The following is a 13,897-nucleotide window of genomic DNA, read 5'->3' as shown; positions in this document are numbered from 1 at the left end:
AATGTCATGCAGGAAAAAACATACGAGATATCGACAAAAATATATACACTACTAATTCCAATTATCTCCTACGCGATTTCTGCCAATGCTATTATGATCTCTAATGGTTCGACGAAGAAACGACATTTTAAATTTATCCGTTCTACAATAAATCTCCCTGATTTTACGTTGGTGATCTGATCTACTATAGTAAGTGAGGCCTGTAATCTACATCTACAAGATGTAGTAAGGCAAAGCATAGAGGGCCATAAATGAAAAAAATAATATTAAAACAAATGTAATACGTTTCATTCATTGAAGTCAAAGGCTTCTCAAGGCATGATTGAGAATTTTTTTATTAGGAAAGCCAGCACAAAACAAACTCCTAGCCTTTCGTTAGGTTGATGCACTATGGCGTCGAAATTTTTTTAATGCATATTATGGTTTAATTCTTCGTTACTAACATTATTTAAAAAATTATTCATGCATTCCTCTCCGAAAAATTCATTTATTTCCCCATGAAAAGTAGCTGCCAAGCCTAACACGTCTGCTTAATTTCCCACCGAGAATTGCGATGACTTTTAGCGAAATTCTCGAATCCGTGTCGTGTGGTGATCTAGGGTAACTGCATCTAAAAATAATGTTTTTTGAGAACATCAAATGCTCTTACGTCCTTCAAATGTTGGCTCTCTTTGAATACCTAAATATATTTAGTTATAAGGAAAAAAATCATATTTTCTAACACTCGTGCCGCATGATTTCCATCAGAGCAAAAACACGTCTTCTGACACTAGCACTAGTTCTATTAGATATTAAGATTGGTAATACGACAGAAAACTTTCTTCTCATGTCTCACTCAAGGCTCAGTCTCTAAGGGTCACATTTGTCTTTATAAATCTACTCAACTTATTTCAAAATTGAATATCTTTAAAAGCTCATTGAAATGTTGGTTTCTAAAAAGTTCGTTTTTCTTTTATTCCAGGTAAGATGGCCTCAAAACTCACCAGCAGTGTCTAAGCAACCCAGTCTGTGGTAAAATTGGCGGAATAAGGTTAGTATGTGCCGCATGGTTGATTGGAGTCGTAGGTACGTCGGCGAAATATCGGCTGGCAATATTATTAAGTAAGGGCAAAGCTCGCTTGTTGAATTTCAAAATATGCATCGCGAGTTCCAGGGATGTCACTAAGTACGATAAAGGGGCCCATCAGAAATAAATAAGTCGATGAGGAATATCCATGAAATTTACTTTCAAATGTCAAACTTATGACGTATCTCAGATTCAATTGGTTCCGGGAAAGAGATTTTGAATGGTCCATTAGCTTTTATGATTGGAGCATATCACCTAAAGTATTAGGTACGTGCCCTTTAAAAATAGTACATCCTTTTTATGACTTCCATTTCCCTAAACTAAATTAACCGTCATTAAATGGAACTTCTGAGAGGATAATGGAAATTTTCATCCTTGAAGAATAAATAGTTTTAATATTTTAGAGTTATACTTTGTTTGAGAGTGCAGTTATATTTTTCAGGTAACTATGCGTAATTAACAAATGTTAAGAGAATTCATGAAGTAATGGTAATTTTGAGCAGAGCTAGTTTATGTTTAAGTACTATTAAAATTCAGACAGCTGGGTTAATTTGACTTTATAGTGCCCATTCCTTTTATCTTGCCTTAGTTTTAAGTAGTTTCAGTGCACCCACCGCGTGAAATCGTAGTGTTTCGTATTATCTTATCTATTCCTTAAATTTCCAAAGTAATTTCCCTTCCAGTAGCACACAAGTTACTGTATTCGCTTCCGTACAATATTAATTTACCAAATAATCTTTAATTTATATATCCCATTTAATTAAATAAGAATACCAATTGATTTATTCCGTTTTAATCGTAAATATGCCTTTGAGGCCAAGTACAATGCTTGATAAAACCTACTCCATATGTATTTCTCTCAGAAACTATCACCATTTCCGGGAAGAGGGTAATGTACACTCCAAGCATAATTTTCCTACTTGTGAGGTGATTAGAGGAAAGCTCGTACTGTCTTGAGTAATGCATTAGCTTCATTTTCTGCCTAGGGCATGGATTCTATCATTTAAAGCTCATTACTTTTGGTGAGACTAGCATTCATCTGTCTTCAGCATATCTTCAACAAAATTAATGTACACTGATATTATTCCCCTGGGGCAATTCATACCTCAATATCGGCGAATACAATTTTAGAGTTTAATAAAACTTACTCCAGTTTAATTAGGAGGAAAAATTCGCTCTTGAGTATTAAATTTAGTGTATTAATTTATTTAACTTCAGTTTCAATACTGAACTCTTTTCCTCACTTCTGTTAAATTCATTGCATTATAAAATTCCCTCATTAAATTTTTTTACGCCAAATCTCCCATTTATTTAGAGTTAATCTTTTCATTTTATATATTTACTACGCTCTCTACTCTGAGCATGAATCATATTAGCGGATGACTCTGCTGAAGTTATTTTTCGTCATCTCCCACAATTCTTTTAATTTCGTATCGCAGAATAGTCTATGTTTACACTTCTCTGTGCTTAATGGAAAAACTAAATTCACTCAATTAATGTCGTTTGTTTATTTACCCGCCATTAGGTACACATAAAATCCTAGCGCTTAATGTTCGTATACTTATAGATACTTACAGTGAGTGGAAAAGGGGGGAAGCAAAAGGTAGGTAGGGTCTGGTAAAAGGAGTCTGAGATAGGATGTAGCACAGTAGAAGAATATTATACTAAGATGATAAAGTCAATAATATGACGTACATTAGGTTATATATATATATATATTTTTTTTTTCAGAACAGTCAATTATTTCTATTTTTTTCCGCGTCTTTATTTTTAGCCATTTCCATAACATTTTATCAGTTATTTTCTTTCTTCAATACCATGCGTTTCTTATGTATAATGACCGGTAAAGGTGGGACTTCACTCACTGGGATGGTTTATACATGCCCGTTCGGGCAGTCAGTGAACGTTTAGGCCCTTTATCAAGTACATCGTATGTGTTTTAATTTTTTTTTTACCTTCTCCTCAATGCGCCATCATTTGCCAAAAATCAAATACTATGCGTTTAAAATGACGGCTATAGTATCATCTTCCTTCCTGCCTTCCTTCTTTCCTATTGGTCATGAATTTCAGTTACGTATTATTCCCGTATTATTGCCTGCTTCTTTTGGTACACCCTTACACTGAAGTACAGTTTAATATATTTTTTCTCCGAAATCCTCTTTCTATGTGACGTCGTAATATCTCCAGCGGGCGTAAAACTTTCAAATTTCATCGTAACACTTTCCCCTAATCCTTCCTTTCTTTGGGACGTGCCCTACCATTTTTACAACTCCACTTCAGGCCGCTAAATAGCTTCCTGCAGTTGATTAATCTACTCTCAGCATAACGCTCCCAAACTTTCCACCAACCTGAAAATTAATAGCGTTAAAAATGCAAAGACATCACTCGTCCATCTTCGTTCTTCTATCAACAATTTGGCTAAAATATCTTTAGAGACTTTGAGTCTTCCATTGTACATTTTACTGTTATTAAATCGTTATACTTGTGTTCCTCACAATTCTTGGTGAATTTCTATATTTTTCTGCACCAGATGATCTTCTTTTCCAAATTTCATTCGATATTTATACCTCGAAAAACATCTCAATTGGAATTTTAACGTGAATATACGTTCTTATGGTACCTGAACGCGTTTCATCATTTCCCAAATAATCTCTCTCGCGAGAGAAAGAGGTCTGCATCTATTTATCTGAGTAAAAAGAATTTTTTTATAATTATTTTTGTTAATATTAGGTGGGCTGGTCGGATTTGGGCCTTAGGCGAGCCACCATGAAGGACCGCCACGGTCTGTTTTTTAACATGTGATAGTGAAGCCCCTTCAAAAAGATCTTTTAAAAAGAGCCAGAAATGGAAGAACTATTCATACAACTGATAAGAGCTTCGGTGAAACACCATTTCATTTTTATCATTAAATAATAAATTTATTAGAATCTAGCATGAATCATTTCACTCAAAAGGGAACTTCTGTCGGCATTTTATTCAACATTCATCATATCTCGTGCGAATTATTAATAAATACAATTTTTTACAGATTTTAATGTGGTCACCATCTCAATCCCCTCTGCATTCTTACAGCCTTAATGAGGTAAATACTTTGACTCTGAAGGAAAGGAGATTACTAAAAAAAAGTACGTTTCATAGAATTAACGGCGGGAGGAGGTTATTCCGAGTGTATTCATTCATTTCGCTTTTCAGAGGTATCAAGTTAAACTTTAATAGACATGAGCCATGCAATATTCTACCGTCACTTATTAAATGCTGTCTTTATCTTTGGCTATGAGAAGGAGGACAAAATAGGGAAAGTAGTATTTATTTACATCATACAAATTCATTCGTATCTAAGGGTCAGGTCTCCCTTGCGTTTATAAAAGTTGTTATTTCCCATTCACGTATTAAATAAAAAAAATATGCCATAAAAATTTCGAAAAGTCTAATAGGGGGCGTTATTAATTCTAAAAATATAGTAATTTTCGTTATAATGCGTCACTGTTAGAAATTACGGTACATTTATTAATAATTACCTACGGGAAAAAATATATACACGTATGTGTATATATATATATATATATATATATATATATATATATATATATATATATATATACATGTGTATATATACATATATATATATATACATATATATATATCGAAAGATCCAAGAGAGATGGAAGGAATATGAATATGTAGAAGACCTGTATAGTAAAGAGCTTAGACCAACAAAGTTAGACATTGAAAAGGAACATGACGTAGAGGAAGATAGCTTAGGTCCAGGCATACTAGACAATGAGATAGAAAGGGCATTAAGGGAGATGAAACTAAATAAGGCCGTGGGGGTAGATAACATTCCCGTGGAACTTTTGAAATGCTTGGGAAAATGTGGGAGGAAGAGGCTATATGGGCTGATCCGTAGTATTTATGAGGAGGGAATCTGGCCGGAAGACTTTGTGAGATCAGTTTTAGTTCCTATTCCGAAAAAGGTAAAGGCCACGTCATGTGAGGACTATAGGACAATTAGTTTGATATCCCACGCAGCTAAGGTTGTTCTCAGGATCATAAACAAAAGGATAGAGAGTAGGGCAAATGATTACTTAGGGGATGATCAGTTTGGGTTTAGGAAGGGGAGAGGTACGCGTGATGCCATTGCAGTAATGAGATTATTAATCGAGAGGAATATAGAACACAACCAGGAGGTATTTGCCTGTTTCGTAGATTTCGAAAAAGCGTTTGATAGAGTAAATTGGGAAAAACTAATGAGTATATTGCAGAAAATAGGAATAGATTGGAGGGAAAGGAGGCTAATCCGCAACCTGTACATGTCTCAGACTGCTCAGGTGAGGGTGGGAAACGGGGAGTCAGGATGGGCAGTGTTAGGAAGGGGTGTAAGGCAGGGTTGCCCATTATCACCGTTGCTGTTCAACCTGTACGCAGAAGAAATGATCAAAGAGGCATGGGAAGAACTCGAGGTAGGAATGAAAGTGGGCGGGGAATTCGTAAAATCAGTTAGGTTTGCTGATGACCAAGCTTTAGTTTGTCAGTCAGCCAAGGGGCTGCAAGCATTGCTTAGTGAATTGGAAATTCAGTGCGACAGGTATGGGATGAGAATCAATATTAATAAAACAAAGGTTATGCGATTTTCTAGAAAGAAAAAGGCCAAGCTTAACATTAAAATAGGAGGGAAAAAGCTAGAGCAGGTAGAACAGTTTACGTATCTCGGTAGTGTTTTGGACCAACACGGTCAAAGTAGTAGGGACGTAAGGAGAAGAATTGCGCTAGGCAAAGAGGCTTTCACAAGGAGGAGGGAGTTGATGACAGGGACTTTGAGTAAGGATGTTAAGAAAAGACTCGTAAAAACTTTGATATGGAGCGTAGCTATGTACGGAGCGGAAACGTGGTCATTGAAGCAGGAGGATAGACGTAGATTGGAGGCTTTTGAAATGTGGGTGTGGAGAAGAATGGAGAAGGTGAAATGGACAGAGAAGAAAACAAATGAGGAAGTACTTGGTATGGTGGGCGAAGAGATGGGTTTGTTGGGAGCAATCCTATGGAGGCAGGAAAAATGGATGAGGGGGGTGTTGACCGGCAGTGGGATGTTGAAGACTGTGATAGAGGGTAGAATGTTGGGCAAAAGAGAAAAGGGAAGGAACAGGATAGGGTTGTTGGACGGGATGAAGGGAGGAAGGAAGTACTCGGAGATGAAGAGGGACCTGATATAGAGTAGGATGATTGATTTTGTGTTTTGTTAGGAGTAATAAAATATTTGTTTGGTAGTTGTGTCAGTCCAAAAACCTACCTTAACCGGTAGATTACTTAAAAATATATATATCCCTCCCCGGACTACAACCTTGACGTGGTGGAAGGGCTTGTGCGTTCCGATGACCCCTAGAGCTGTGCTGGCGGGAGTAATAATTATTGCTCCTGGTAGGGTCGCCCATGCCAGATAGGTCGAAGAATAGGAGCCAGACGAAAGGTAGTCCACGCAGCGTCTGTTCCTCAGTGAGGCGGCTGCAATGGCGTCTGACCCCAGTGGGGCGGCCAGTAAGTGATGGTGTCACGTTAAAAACACTATTGAGGAAGGCAACGGGAAACCACCTCAATTATCATTCCCTAGAAAAATATGATGGACAATAGAGATATTTTGAGTCCTGGCAACCACGGGGCTCGGCCCAATCGGCCGTAAGTCGTGCCCGGCAGCGGGGGAGGCAAGGCTTCCGCGGTCGTCATCCCACGAAACCCTTGCAAGGGAAAACCAGCAGCAGCAGGACAGAAGACGCAGGAGAAGAAAACCATATTAGTTAGAATAGGAACGTGGAATGTTAGGACGATGATGACCACAGGGAAATTGGAGAATGTTAAGCGAGAGATGGAAAGGGGAAATATAGATATTTTAGGTCTATGCGAGGTGAGATGGAAAGATAGCGGGGATTACTGGAGTGATAAGTATAGAATAATATACAGCGGCGGGGACGAGAGCCAACGAGGGGTTGCCATTGTATTAAATGAAGAGGTAGGGAGAAGCGTAGTCAACATAGAGCAGGTAACGGATAGAATACTACTAGTGGAGATAAAAGCAGAACCGACGAACTTGGTTATTATTCAGGTATACATGCCACCGAGCAACCATAAGGAAGAAGATGTCGATAGGATATACGATCAGTTAGAGGACATGATCGTGTGTGTTCCTGCAGGGAAACATTTGATAGTGATGAGGGATTTGAATGCGACGGTAGGTGAAGGGAGAGATGGTGATGAGGTGGGGAACTACGGTTTAGGCACGAGGAATGATCGCGGGGAGAAAGCAGTTGAGTTCTGCAGAAGACAGGGGTTAGGCATCACCAACACTTGGTTTAGACACCACAAAAGACGCAGGTATACATGGAAAATGCCAGGTGACTCAGGAAGATATCAGCTAGATGATATCCTGGTTAGACACAGGTTTAGGAATAGTGTGATAAATTCCCACAGCTTCCCGGGAGCGGATGCGGACTCAGACCACAATTTAGTTGTTATGAAATGTAGCGTACGTTTCAAAAAGATAAGGCAGGGGCGGCGAGTTAGAAAATGGAATGTAGAAGCGTTAAATGGGTTGAAAAGGAAGGAATACAAACAGGCGGTAGAGAAAATCATGGAGGATGGTAAAGGGCTCATATCTATCGAAGAAAAATGGGAAATGATCAAGAAGGGGTTGTCTAAAGCCGCAAAAGACACTATTGGGACCGTTAACGCTAAAAGGACTAGGAAATCATGGATCACGGATGAGATGATTACAAAGATGAATGAGCGGAGAAAATGGAAGAATATAAATACAGAATTAGGCAAAATGAAGTACAAAGAATTGAAAAATAAATTGAGGCGGGCAACAAATAAAGCAAAGGAAGCATGGTGGAAGACGCAGTGCGAGGATATGGAAAGTCTGCAGAGGAAGGGTGAAATCGGTGCGCTGTACAGCAAAGTTAAATCTTTATCGGGAAGTAAGAAAGGAAGAGCTATGCTAACAGTTAGAGATAAGGCGGGTAAGGTAATAGTTGACGCAGGAAAGATCCAAGAGAGATGGAAGGAGTATATAGAAGAACTGTATGGTAAAGAACTCAGACCAACAAAGTTAGACATTGAAAAAGAAAATGACGTAGAGGAGGACAGCTTAAGTCCAGGCATACTAGACCATGAGATAGAAAGGGCATTAAGGGAAATGAAACTAAATAAGGCCGTGGGGGTAGATAACATTCCCGTGGGTTCTTTTAAAATGCTTAGGAAAATGTGGGAGGAAGAGGCTATATGGGCTGATCCGTAGTATTTATGAGGAGGGAATCTGGCCGGAAGACTTTGTGAGATCAGTTTTAGTTCCTATTCCGAAAAAGGTAAAGGCCACGTCATGTGAGGACTATAGGACAATTAGTTTGATATCCCACGTAGCAAAAGTTGTTCTCAGGATCATAAACAAAAGGATAGAGAGTAGGGCAAATGATTACTTAGGGGATGATCAGTTTGGGTTTAGGAAGGGGAGAGGTACGCGTGATGCCATTGCAGTAATGAGATTATTAATCGAGAGGAATATAGAACACAACCAGGAGGTATTTGCCTTTTTCGTAGATTTCGAAAAAGCGTTTGATAGGGTGAATTGGGAAAAACTAATGAGTATATTGCAGAAAATAGGAATAGATTGGAGGGAAAGGAGGCTAATCCGCAACCTGTACATGTCTCAGACTGCTCAGGTGCGGGTGGGAAACGGGGAGTCAGGATGGGACGTGTTAGGAAGGGGTGTGAGGCAGGGTTGCCCATTACCACCGTTGCTGTTCAACCTGTATGCAGAGGAAATGATTAAAGAGGCATCGGAAGAACTCGAGGTAGGAATGAAAGTGGGCGGGGAATTCGTAAAATCAGTTAGGTTTGCTGATGACCAAGCCTTAGTTTGTCAGTCAGCGAAGGGGCTGCAAGCATTGCTGAGTGAATTGGAAATTCAGTGCGACAGGTATGGGATGAGAATCAATATTAAGAAAACAAAGGTAATATGATTTTCTAGAAAGAAAAAGGCCAAGCTTAACAATAAAATAGGAGGGCAAAAACTAGAGCAGGTAGAACAGTTTACGTATCTCGGTAGTGTTTTGGACCAACACGGTCAAAGTAGTAGGGACGTAAGGAGAAGAATTGCGCTAGGCAAAGAGGCTTTCACAAGGAGGAGGGAGTTGATGACGGGGACGTTGAGTAAGGATGTTAAGAAAAGACTCGTAAAAACTGTGATATGGAGCGTAGCTATGTACGGTGCGGAAACGTGGTCATTGAAGCAGGAGGATAGACGTAGATTGGAGGCTTTTGAAATGTGGGTGTGGAGAAGAATGGCGAAGGTGAAATGGACAGAGAAGAAAACAAATGAGGAAGTACTTGGTATGGTGGGAGAAGAGAGGGGTTTGTTGGGAGAAATCCTGTGGAGGCAGGAAAAGTGGATGAAGGGGGTGTTGACCGGCAGTGGGATGTTGAAGACTGTGATAGAGGGTAGAATGTTGGGCAAAAGAGGAAAGGGAAGGAACAGGATAGGGATGTTGGATGGGATGAAGGGAGGAAGAAAGTACTCAGAGATGAAGAGGGACCTGATATAGAGTAGGATGATGGATTTTGTGTTTTGTTAGGAGTAAGAAAATATTTGTTTGGTAGTTGTGTCCATCCAAAAACCTACCTTAACCGGTAGATTACCTTAAAAAAAATATATATATATATATATATATATAGAAAAGAATAGACACATATAAAAGAACACTTACACGGTAAATTGTTCGAGCTTTCGGCCCTCTCAGGGGTCTCTCTTGAAGAAGGCCCCTGAGAGGGCCGAAAGCTCGAACAATTTACCGTGTAAGTGTTCTTTTATATGTGTCTATTCTTTTCTATTTGTGTTATGTTGTGTCAGCCCATTATTGTGCCGCTCGTATGAGTTTTTCCGTACAATCGTTATATATATATATATATATATATATATATATATATATATATATATATATATATATATATATATATATATATATATATATATATATAAATTAGGGTACGTTTATAAATAATTCCTAACGGGGAAAAAAATAAATGCGTATATTTCCCGTAAGTAATAATTTATTAATGTACCCTAATTTCTTATGTGCAAAGTATTGAATAACTCACATATATGCAATCCGCAGCATCCTCGTTTTGAGTCGGATGATGTCATTTGCCAATCGGCCAGTTAGAAGGCCTCTGGTTTCCTCGGAATATTATTTGCCATTAGGGAAATCATGGTTGGCATAGGTGAATTGTGAAAATTACAAGGAAGGTGTAATTTCGCGCCCCTTGGGTGTTAGTAGAATGTCTGCAGGTTAATGAAGCATGGCGCGAAGGTCAAGGCACAACATGAGTTCATAATTGATGAACACTTGAAGCAATACAACTGAAATAAAAATTGGCTGTGCGTTTCACTACAAACTTCCAAACCTAAATATGTGTAAAATGCGGAGAAGTTTGATCTTCTTTCCCCTTACCATAGAAATGTCCTATTTATTAATATATCTATTTAATAATTACTTTCGAATAATATCTATAACATCCGTTGCGATACTGGAATGCTATCTATCCTACGAACTAAAAATTTCATTTTTCAAAAGGATTTGAAATTTACTATCCTTATGTATATGTAACTCCTTACCCCACCTAGATAACTCAGTGTTACCTTGGAATTTGGAAACATTATAAAGGCGATGACGTTAATCAATTTTTTAATAAATTTCAATGTAGTCATCCAAGTTTAATGAATTCGCTCACATCTCCAGGGATAGCTTTACTATAGAAGCGATTTCGTGATATTTTAACGCCTTTACGTTCAAGTGTCTTATATTTCTCGAACTCTTGCAAAGCTATTTAAGCTCATTAGAACATTTCTTATAAACCCTCATTTTGCCTAATCCTTTATAAAATATTGTGAGGTGCATTATTGGTTGAAATACTTAGTTCCAGTTCTTTTATTTTGGCATCTATAAATTGATAATTTGTCAGCACCTAATCTAGTTGAATTTGAAGAAATCCTGTCGAGGTATAGGTTCAAGGTTTATTCGATCCTGGTTGGAAATATGATACACTAACTCTTATTACAAAAATATTTGCGCTTTCACTGGGGATGAGAAATTATGCTTAAATATTCTATTTTCATCTTGTTGTTGGTATTGAAGTTTTGATAGAAGGGAGAATGTTAGTCAAGCGAGGAAGGGTTCGGAATCTGAAAGTAATCATTTTGGACGGAAGAAATGGAAAAAAGTAATTACATGTATGTAGATTGAAGAAGTTTTTATTTTGTTTTGGATGTTAGGTTGTTTTTTTTGGAGAGGCAAATAAATATATCATTGTTAAACTTCCATTCAAAACCAACCTAAAGTGGAAGAACAACAAATATCATGCAATAATATCTATGTATAACAGTAAAAATCAAATATATCTCCCTATGTTACTTTTGAAAATTCGCAGAAGAATTCGTCCTCTTCCTTGAGCATAATGGGGGTAGCCAACCCCTCCTCGTATCGAGTAACCAACCATCTCATTATCCGTGAGGGAAACATGAACGACAGGGTCGGGTCCGAGGAACTTCTCACAGCCCATTCGGTGGATGACCTCAGCCTCAAGCATAATTTCAACAAAAGATGTATCGTGAGCATCAAAACAACCAAATCCATCGCCAATGATTTTTACATTATAAATCAGCATTATATATGTAATTTGTTACCATCTTGGAAAATAGAAGGGTTTCAAGAAATCGTCGGTCGAATATCAGTTCCAGAATGCAACTAACTTCCGAAAGACTATTGATTACATAGTTCATGGCATATATTTTTATTTATTTAATAGATGTTATCAGTTTATACTCTCATATTCTAAGTCTTGTCATATTGGCGTGCATTTAAATCCAAACATCAATTAGCCCGGTCTAACCTAAATTACGAAAAAAGTGAGCACTTATTTTTATAGATTAAAAATATAATAAAAAGTTAACATAATTTGAATTTAAGAATTTTAAATGAGCTCATCAGGGAATATTAGTGCATGCTAATTTTCCCTTCCGAGTTCCAGAGCATTACAATGAAGTATGAATACGCGTTAAACTCTAAAACGAGTATTATTATTCAAGGAAAAACATGCGTTCTGGGTGTAGTTCTCCGTAACCAAATTTTTCAGTGCCTTTTGTAAAGAAGGTCTCATTTGGCATTCATTAACTGAAAGTAGGTGAGGAAAAGTTGTTTTTTCCGATTATAAATAACTTTCTCGTCCTGACGACTCGGTGAGAACGTGGGAGTTTTCGCCGAAAAGCGAGGAGAAACTCACTGTCCGATCTGGGAGTCAAGTACTACTTCCCCTTTAATTTTTAAAAAATATTCTTCGTCACCGATAATGAGAATGATGCATCCAGCTCCGGGCTTCATCTTCTCTCCCCAATCCCCTCTCGATCGCCGGAATCGAAACCGTCACTCCTCGCGGAAGAGATTCTGTCCTCCCCTTCTTTCTCTCTTCATTTCTCCCTCTCCTCCTAGGACCTCTCCTTCTACCTCTCCTTGTATCTCTCATCCTCCTTGCCTTTATAAATGTTTCCTTCTCTGTCTCCATCTCTCTCTCCCACTATCTCTTCCTGCAATCTTTTCCCCCTATCTCTTCCTCTGCCTCTCTGTCTCGCTTGCTCCATCCTCACATGAAAAATACTGGTATGAATTTAGAGAATTTACCACAACTTTGGCTGGAAATCGGACCCGTCGGCCATTCCCCCGAAGAAATACCTCTTTTCCCTCGGCGAAAGAGATTTCACTTTGCTTTCTCAAGAAAAACGATTCCTTATCGTTCACTTTCCTCCCATCGACTTTTTCCCTCCAGCTTCTCCTCACTCAGGAAGAAGAAATCCGAACTTCAAGTCGCTGTCATTTCGAACGAGTGGCAGCAATAACAATAGGAGAGTAGAAACAACGTTTCATGCGTGTTCGAATGTCTTTTTTTTGTCCAGACGTCATGTTTCCATGAACCTGTTATCTTTAGCGGAAGGAGGATTGTAGGAAGGGGTGCTTTTGCCCTACTTCGTTCAAATTTCAAAGAAACTGCGGAAGTTGCCGCAACAGTAACTTTTAACGGAGTCATCCACTAATGTGGATTTTTATGCAACAATTACAGAGTGTAAAAATCATTCACCTTGACCGGGATCCCGGTAATGATTTTTATACTCTGAAATTGCGTAACTTTGTTCAATTATAATGCCGTTCTTTATCGGAAGCAGGGATGTGCGGTGACTTTTCCGTTGTCTTTACAATGGGAGAAACGAGATTTAAGTTCCAATTGCTTCGTGATTATTCACATGAATTTCGGTCAAAATGAATAAAATGCTGAGGTATTTGAGCTGGGGTATTTGTGACAATTAAAATCAATAGTCTATAAAGTCCTACTATTAAAGTCTAGTGGTTTATTTCCACCCCTGCTTCCTCAAATTGATCGTTAAACGAAGGAAATGTTTTTTTCAGGCATAAAATGATAACTACTGCCAATGCTCGTCAATCGTAGGATTAATCCATCGCATATTTGTTTTGGTAACCATTGCCACCTTTTCAGAATTATTTTTGCACACATACGCACATCTAAGATGATTTTTAAATTAGGTTTACTAGTCCCGTTGTTTTACGATGGGAGAGATTATGAAAATAAGATCAGCTGTAGAATAACGAGATTTTATATGTCGCATTCAGATCTTAGATGTCATTTACTAAAATGGATGAGAATTCCTGTAGCAAGGAGGGTATGGGAGGGCATCAGCGAAGCATTAATTTATTTAACTATCTGGTATTTTATTATTTTATC

The sequence above is a fragment of the Hetaerina americana genome, unplaced genomic scaffold (assembly GCF_022747635.1).
Source record: "Hetaerina americana unplaced genomic scaffold, ioHetAmer1.1.p SCAF_11, whole genome shotgun sequence".
Lineage (NCBI taxonomy): Eukaryota > Metazoa > Arthropoda > Insecta > Odonata > Calopterygidae > Hetaerina > Hetaerina americana.
This window is presented reverse-complemented; position numbering follows the sequence as displayed.